At 36.5% G+C, this 7,970-nt stretch overlaps 1 long non-coding RNA gene across 1 annotated transcript; it reads right to left on the bottom strand.

Moving 5' to 3' along the window:
* Positions 1-3,395: 3,395 nt before the first annotated feature.
* LOC135965375 (uncharacterized) lies at positions 3,396-7,451 on the bottom strand. The gene is made up of 3 exons (XR_010578252.1): positions 7,421-7,451; positions 5,574-5,669; positions 3,396-4,022 (listed from the first exon to the last, which is right to left on the bottom strand). It is a non-coding gene; the product is annotated as an uncharacterized lncRNA (long non-coding RNA).
* Between the last annotated feature and the right edge of the window lie 519 nt (positions 7,452-7,970).

Here is a 7,970-nt window from a genome sequence, read left to right as displayed (position 1 = left end):
CTTCTTAAATACGATTCCAGATTCTCAGGGTAATATTCTAATTGACTCATCTCTGGTGAGGTGCCCACCCATGAACCAATGAACCATGGCAATGAATTCACAAGCAAATGTTCATGATCATTTTGCCAATGGGAGGTTGATGATGGACACAGAAGGAAAAAGAAATAAGAGGCAATTCCAAAAAGAAGGACTGAATCTATCTTCAGAGTTGTTATGAAGAGCTGGAAAGAAGGAGAAACTCATTGAGAGGTCTGATCTATGGAATAAGAGTGTGATATCCTGAAAGTTGAGTTTAGAGAATATGAGATGAGAAGTTGTCTATGGCATCAATAGAGAAGAAAAAGATTCTGAGGGAAGGATAGACATCCCAGGAGGGGATGATGAGGGCCTCTGTGTGGTGAATGGCAGTAGGAATGGAGAAGAATTGATGCTGACCAGGGACAAGTTCCACAGGACTTGATGATTGACTGTCCGGTGTGAACAGGAGCAAGAATTCAAACAGGCCTTCAAGGCATCTAAACTGAGTGATTTGTAGGAAGATGATTATTTGAACTTAGTAATGAGATAGAAGAACTAGTGGAATGAATCAATTTGGAGAGTAAAGGCATACAGGTGTAAAGGATCCATATTTTTAATAGGTGAAAATTCCAAATAAGAAAAATGATCCCACTTCAAACACAGATAGTAGTTACAATTTCTTCTATTAATTAGAACTTTGCAGTAGCTTGAGAAGGGCTTTGCATATGTCATCTTACTTGATAAAGGTAATGAGGTAAATGAAACTCAGAGAGGTAAAGTTACTTGAAAAAATTTAGAAAGCCAGTAAAGGGTTGATGAAAGAAACAAAGCTGGCGAATCTGACTGTAAGGCGCTACCTCTTTCCTTGAAAACACAACTACCCTCACTGAAAACAAAACTGCAGACTTTCCCGCATGTTAATCCTAAAACTAGGTCCCCTGGGGAGGAAATTTCAGCTGGGTCGGAAGAGATACTCTCTGTTTTAAAGCTACTAAGTTCATAGCAGGAGGGTCAGGCAGCTTGCCACCCTGAGGGCTTCAGGATGGGCAACCACAAGGCCATGATAAATGTGCTTATGTATCTTAATTGCCAATTTACCCAAAGGCAACAGCCATCTAAGGACATGAAGATCTGGCCAAGGATATGGTCACGTGGAAAGGAAGGGGTAGAAAGATGGCCACAGGAATGCTAGCTCTTTTGCCTAAGGCTCATAAATCTGTCTGCATGGTGACTCTGCTGGCCTAGAGATCAGAGGTCTCTGGCCCAGGGCACTGTCTCCAGGTCCTGTCCAGACATCCCTGAGCTCTCTTTAAGGAAAGACTGTAGAAGCTAACCGCCAGGGCTTGGCTTGGCCTCAGGGTATGTCACAAGACCCAAGTGGGGAAGCACTGGAGCAGCCGCACAGTCCTCACCCGGTGAGTGACAAGAGTCTAATAGCAGGTTATGCTTCTTGGGATTTGGCTTGAGTGGATATTCAACCCTGAAAGTCCTCCAGGCCGGGATAAAAAGCAAGCCAGGCAGGCCAAAACTGGGTGGTCAACGTGAGCTAGCCTCTTTGTTAGAAAATAGGAAGCATAGCTTTCAGTTGAAGGATTACGTTACCCTGGGCTGTCCTGGTTCTGTGGAAGAAGCGTTCTGTCCTTTCAGCTGGGTAGAAGAAACAAATAGAAGTGCCTTTAATCTTCTGGTGCTTCAGCAGCTGTGTCTCAGTGGATAACATACACATTTATGCACATCTCCAGCATGCCTAATGGTGGAGTCCTCTCCATATGGAACCTAGAAGACATTACTTTTTATCTATCAATTTATTTTCAATGGCTATATAACACACATACTGTAAAGGGCACAAATCTTAAGTATTGATTGATAACTTTTTTGTGGACATATATCCTAGTAACCACTCAGGTCAAGATATAGAACATTCCACCAATGTACAATGTTTTATCATACACTTTCATAATCAATACCCCCCCATGCAAAGGGAACTGCTATTTTAATTTCTGTCATCATAAATAATGTTTACATATTCTAGAACTTCATATAAGTGAAATAAGACATTTTTTATTTTGGCTTATTTCATGCAGCGTAATGTCTATGTGATTCATGATATTGTGGCATGTATCAGTGGGTTGCTCATTCTTACAGCTATATGGCAATCCATTAGATAAATATATAATGATACATATATCCATTCCCCTTTTTATGGACATTTGGGTCATTTCCAGTTTTAGGGAGTGATGACTATGGCTGCTATGCACATTTTTGTATAGATATTGTGGAAGACATATACTCTTATTTCTCTTAGGTATTTACCTAGGTTTGAAATTTCTGGGGCATAAGACTTAGGAGTAGGTTTAACTTTAATAAATATTTAGACATTACCAAACAGTCCTCCAAACCAGTTAAACCAATGTATACCCCATTAGCAATGGATGAGACTTAGAATTACTTCATCTCCTCACCAATACTTGATCCTAGCTTTTTAAAATTTTAGTCATTTCACAAGACATATTTCAAAGCTAGAAGAGATCTCATGTTATCAGCCTCTTGATTCCTTCTTGACATATCTCTTTAATTTTTCTCTAGTTATTTTTTTCTTCTTTGGTGGCAATTAAATTTTTTAATTCAAATACAATTTATCCATTTTTGTAACCACAGTATAATATGGATAGAAAAGGTGTTACTTTGTTAATGTAATGTTTGACAAATTAAGAAATAAATCACTAATTGAATGGATCCAGACTTAACAGAAAAAAAAAAAACTGCCAATATACTATTGAGTTATACTCAGGGTTCAACAACTGGGACAAATCTTGGTCTTTGTGTCTGACAAATATTCTTTTAGATCAACCTTTGAAGAGTAAGCTCATTTTACAATACATTAGAGACATGGACAAGAGCTAAAGTTTAAATGCTGGCAACTATGGTTAAGACTTTGCACAAATTATCTTATTTAATCCTCTCAATAACACTGTGAATCGGGAATTTTTTCCTCAACTTACACAGGAGGCTTACGGTTTATGTAACCTACAAAGATCCCTCAGGTAGTGTGAAAACAGAGCTGCAACTTTAACTTTTTCTCAGTGTAAATGTAAAATTATTCATCTGAATAAAAGAGAAAGAGAGAGAAAAGAAAAGCTCTTACTATTATCTTGCTCATGGAGATTCAGTCACTATTCATCAACTGTGAACATGTGATTAAGTATGTTGGATAGCTATATATTAAATCAACTTCATGAGGCTTTAGATCATTTCAGGGCAGTTGTAACTATTGCCATTAAATTGATTTGCATTGTAAATGAAGAAGTTATCATTTCAATTTGGTTAAAAAGGCTATAATAATGCTATGGATTGATTTCAGATCATTAAACTGTACATAGTTGTTTCAGTTATTTATTACTGTGTAACCAATCACCCAAAAATTTAGTGGTTTAAAAGAACAACAACCTTATTTGCTCATGATTCTATCATCTGGACAGGGCTCAGCTGGGCGGCTTGTCTCTGCTCCATGTGGTATTAGCTGGATTGACTCATGTGTTTGCAGTCAGTTGGCAGCTCTCCTAGGCCTAAATGATGCAAGATGGCCTCATTCGCAAGTCTGGCACCTCAGTTGGGATGACTGGAACAGCTAGGGTCTGGCTGTTTTTTGCTCCCCTTCAGGGCTTCCATACCCACATGGCCTCTCCTGCTTAAGGAATTTATGTCAGATTTTCTCATGACATGAGGCATCTCACTTCCATTACATTGCCAGTACAATGTATTCAAATTTTCATGAACAGCACACTTAAAATTGTTATGGGACTCTAAATTATTGTTTAGGATGATGATCACATCTTCTGCAACCTAACTGGTAATAGGTCTTCCAGCAAAGAAAGCATCCCATCTTCAGCCGCTGGCCAAGAAAATGGGTGTGTATAGAGCATAATGACTGCATCTCCTCCACCTTTCCTGTAATGATCCCATCTTCATATGCACCATATGCAAGAGAATGATTGCATCTCTTTCTGCAATGTAATTATAACAAGTTTATCAGCAATGCAACAATCCTAATTTCCACCTGAAATGCAGTTGATATCATCATTATGGGCAATATAAGGAGCATATCTCTACCATAAATGTAGATAACACATTGTCTTTTACACACTAGAGATTGCATTTCTTCAGAAAATGCAATAACAGTTCTATCTGTAGTGCAATGATCCCATCTATTTGTGCAAGTTAATTATCACTTTTCCAATTGCCAAGCCATAATGATAGGTATTCCTATAGGCCAATGATTGCATCTCTGCCCTCAGGGTAATGATCACATATGCAATGTGAGATAACAAAATTGTCTTCAGGGCAATGATCAGATTCTTTTGCATAGGGTAATGATAACATATCCACTTTAACCTAAAGATAGTAGGCATGCTGTCAATGCTGTGATGCCAACTTCCCCTGCAGTAACTGTGGGTGACAGACATTAATGCAGCATGTATTCACATCTACCTGGATGTGTAATAGTGAATTTTGTAGGAAATCAAAGTCCTACTTAGAGGTAGCATACTGACAGCAACAAAAGTGCTAAGAACAAATAAATATGAGTTTAAATAGATGCCACCATATAGTCCATATGGCTTGGGGCCTATGGCTTAGCTTCTCTGAACCAGGTTGCAAAACTGAGAATGGTAACAGCTTTTTCTGTAAAAATACTAGCATAAATATTACATTTCTCAACATAGAGCCTAGCCCTTAAGTCAAATTTATTAATTTTCTTCTCCTTCCCATTGATCTCTGGATCATATCCTTGTCCAGATTCCCCCAGGATCTGAATCCATTATCACCTCTCCCCAGTCCAGAATCAACAAAAATTTGCACGTTCTTATTCTTAAGCTCTTTCTCTTATCCTATCTTCCGATATTTTTTTTCCCCATTTCTGCCTGCAAATGTGCTTCTGCCTCTGTATTAGTCCATTCATGCACTACTATACAGAAATACCTGAAACTGGGTAATTTATTCTAAAAAGAGTTTTAATTGGCGCACAGTTCCATGGGCTGTACAGAAAGCATGGCTGGGGAGGCCTCAGGAAACTTTCAATCATGGTGAAAGGGTAAGCAGTCACATATCTTGCATGGTCAGAGCAGGAGGAAAAGAGAAAAGGGGGAGGTGCTACACACTTTTAAACAACCAGATCTCATGAGAACCCACTGTCATGAGAACAGCAAAGGGGAAATCCACCCCCATGATCCAATCATCTCCCACCAGGCCTCTCCTCCAACATTGGAGATATAATTCGACATGAGATTTGGGCAGGGACACAAATCCAAACTGTATCAGCCTCCTATATCTTAGAATGTTATTTACTGACTCTGATTTAATTAGTTCCATTGGAAATACATTTTCTTAGTTTCTAAAATTGTTCTGCCGGTTTTCTTGCTTGCTGACCATCATCTGTCTATGTATTCAAGATAGAAACCTGAACAGCAACTCATTTCTCACTATAATTTACTCTGTATTTCCAATCAGGCACTATGTGCTGTTGATTCAACCCCCTTAATGTTGACTGTTATGCTGACCTTTGGTCTGTCTCCATTGCTACTATCCTAGTCCAGGCCTTCAGCACTGTTCCCACAAGTGGATATTTAAATTGCCTTGAGTTGTGAAAGTATTTTCTAAGGAAAAAGGAAGAGATTTATGGATATTAGTATATTAAAGTTCTGAAATGTCATTAAATCATAAATAACAAGAAACAGTGGAAATTTTTTAAACGGACAAAAAGTCTTTGCTAGGCATTTTCCAGAAAAAGTATTAATATTCTTGGTAAGCAAAGAAGTTTTGCCAATTAACTATAAAATTATGAATGCCTCAAGAGAAAAAAATAGGAAAATACATCAATAGGCAATGTATTAAAGAAGAAATTCCAATAATTAATAAATGTAAAACCATTTTGATGCCTATATTAATTTTTAAAAATTTCATATGTATATAATATCAGTTATCATCACATTTTCAAAGATGAAAATAGACAGTATTTCACAAAAAATCACAACTGTCCAATAACTTCCTTGTAAGTAACTTGTCCAAGTCTTTCTCTCCACAAAGATAGATACACAAATAGACAAGCAGATATAGACATAAACATACACGTAAAGAGAACGTATAAGGCTCGATAGATAGAAAAGGTAAGTTTCAGAAATCTCAAAAAAAAGTAAGCTACTAACAATAATTGTAGTATTGAAAAGAAAGTTTTAAGAAACTATTATACCCAAATATGTAGAAAGATATGACCCTTAAATGTAGGGAAAAGAAATAATTAAGGAGATAGTGTGTGTTCCTTTCTTTTCCCCACATTTCCCTACACTCACCCACACACACATTTTTAGAGATAAACTGAATTAAGGATTAGTGAACATTTTTTAAAATCCCAGCAATATTCACATTGAGCACAGAAAAGAGTATAATTGAGATTGTAGGGATGTTGAATCAGTAGCGTAGAGGATATTTTGAGAAAGCATCTGAGAATAAAAAGTAGGAGAACAATGAGATAAAAATGGCAAGAAAGAAAATTTTAGAATGAACAAAGAATGGAGACCTAAAATAGAAATAATAGGTTCTCCTGAGGAAAGAGTCTTGGAAAGATTAGGAAAATGAAAAGAAAGACAATAACCACATTCGTAATAAAAGACATTTCCATAATATGGGGGAGAAACCGTATTGGTAATTTGCAGAGGTTTACTGAGAAGCACATAAAAGTAATAGAATTAATGGTCTATATTCTTTACCTTTCTTAATGATAAGGATTTTTTTAAATGCTAAAATCATTTTGTTAAAAATAATAAAACTTACAAGAATTTTTAAAATATCTAAATACAAATATGTTGACACCTTGGGAGGAACAAAAATTTATCTAATCTGAGACTTTTAATCTAAAACCTGAAATGCTAGAATAGAAAATAGCCGTGTCGATAAAGTTTTGACAAGAATAAGCTGTGTGCTTTTTTGTTTGCTTTTTAAAAATGTGTTTTATTTATTTTTGCTTTTCCTTTTAATGAATGAATCCAAGTTGCTTTACCCTAACGGAAAAGATAATTCTTTGTAAAATAAAAAAATATAGAAAACTATGCTGTTCATGGTTGCAAGGAGCGAAAGTATGGGAAGAGAAGAAAATAAATTTGAAAAACGTGCTTCCTTTTGGTTGAGACAAGAAACAAAATTCATATCAAATAAAGGTGAAAGGGGGAAAATAACTCTCAATAAAGCAGCAAAAACAGTTTTTAAAAATCCAGTCCTACCTGTTTTCTGCCTGGTTAAAATAAGTGCAAATTTCAGCATTTTGCAAAGATATGTAATGTAAAATTAATGTTATAGTAACACAAATATGTTCCTAAACATTTAATTTTCAAAACTTAGAACTACTACATGCCTTTTCTCAGCAGGACACCAATTGATAGTTTCTCCTAAAATGACAATGGAGGTGAGAGAGGTTAAATCATTATTTTGAAATGGCTAAGATAATGGCCATTATCCTTAGCAAACTAACGCAGGAATAGAAAACCAAATAGTGCATCTTCTTATTTATAAGTGCGAGCTAAATGATGAGAATACATGGACACGTGGAGGGGAACAACACACATCGGGACCTTTCAGCAGGTGGAGGGGGGGAGGAGGGAGAGGATCAGGAAAAAAAAACAACTAATGGATACTAGGGTTAATACCTCGGTGATGAAATAATCTGTACAACAAACCCCCATGACATGTTTACCTAAGTAACAAACCTGCGCTTGTACCCCTGAAATTAAGAGTTGAAAAAGAAATGGCTAAGATACTTTTTAAGTAGTATTAACAGTATGCTGGAGAAGTGTATGGTTTTCAAAGCAAAAGGAAAAACTAGAAAAAAAAGGTAGGAGGGATTATATGTATGAATATGTGTGTGTGTGTGTGTGTGTGTGTGTGTGTGTGTACATTATAACATT

Source organism: Macaca fascicularis, chromosome 10 (genome assembly GCF_037993035.2).
Source record: "Macaca fascicularis isolate 582-1 chromosome 10, T2T-MFA8v1.1".
Taxonomy (NCBI): domain Eukaryota; kingdom Metazoa; phylum Chordata; class Mammalia; order Primates; family Cercopithecidae; genus Macaca; species Macaca fascicularis.
The sequence above is the reverse complement of the archived record's forward strand: the minus strand, read 5'-3'. Positions and strand labels throughout refer to the sequence as shown.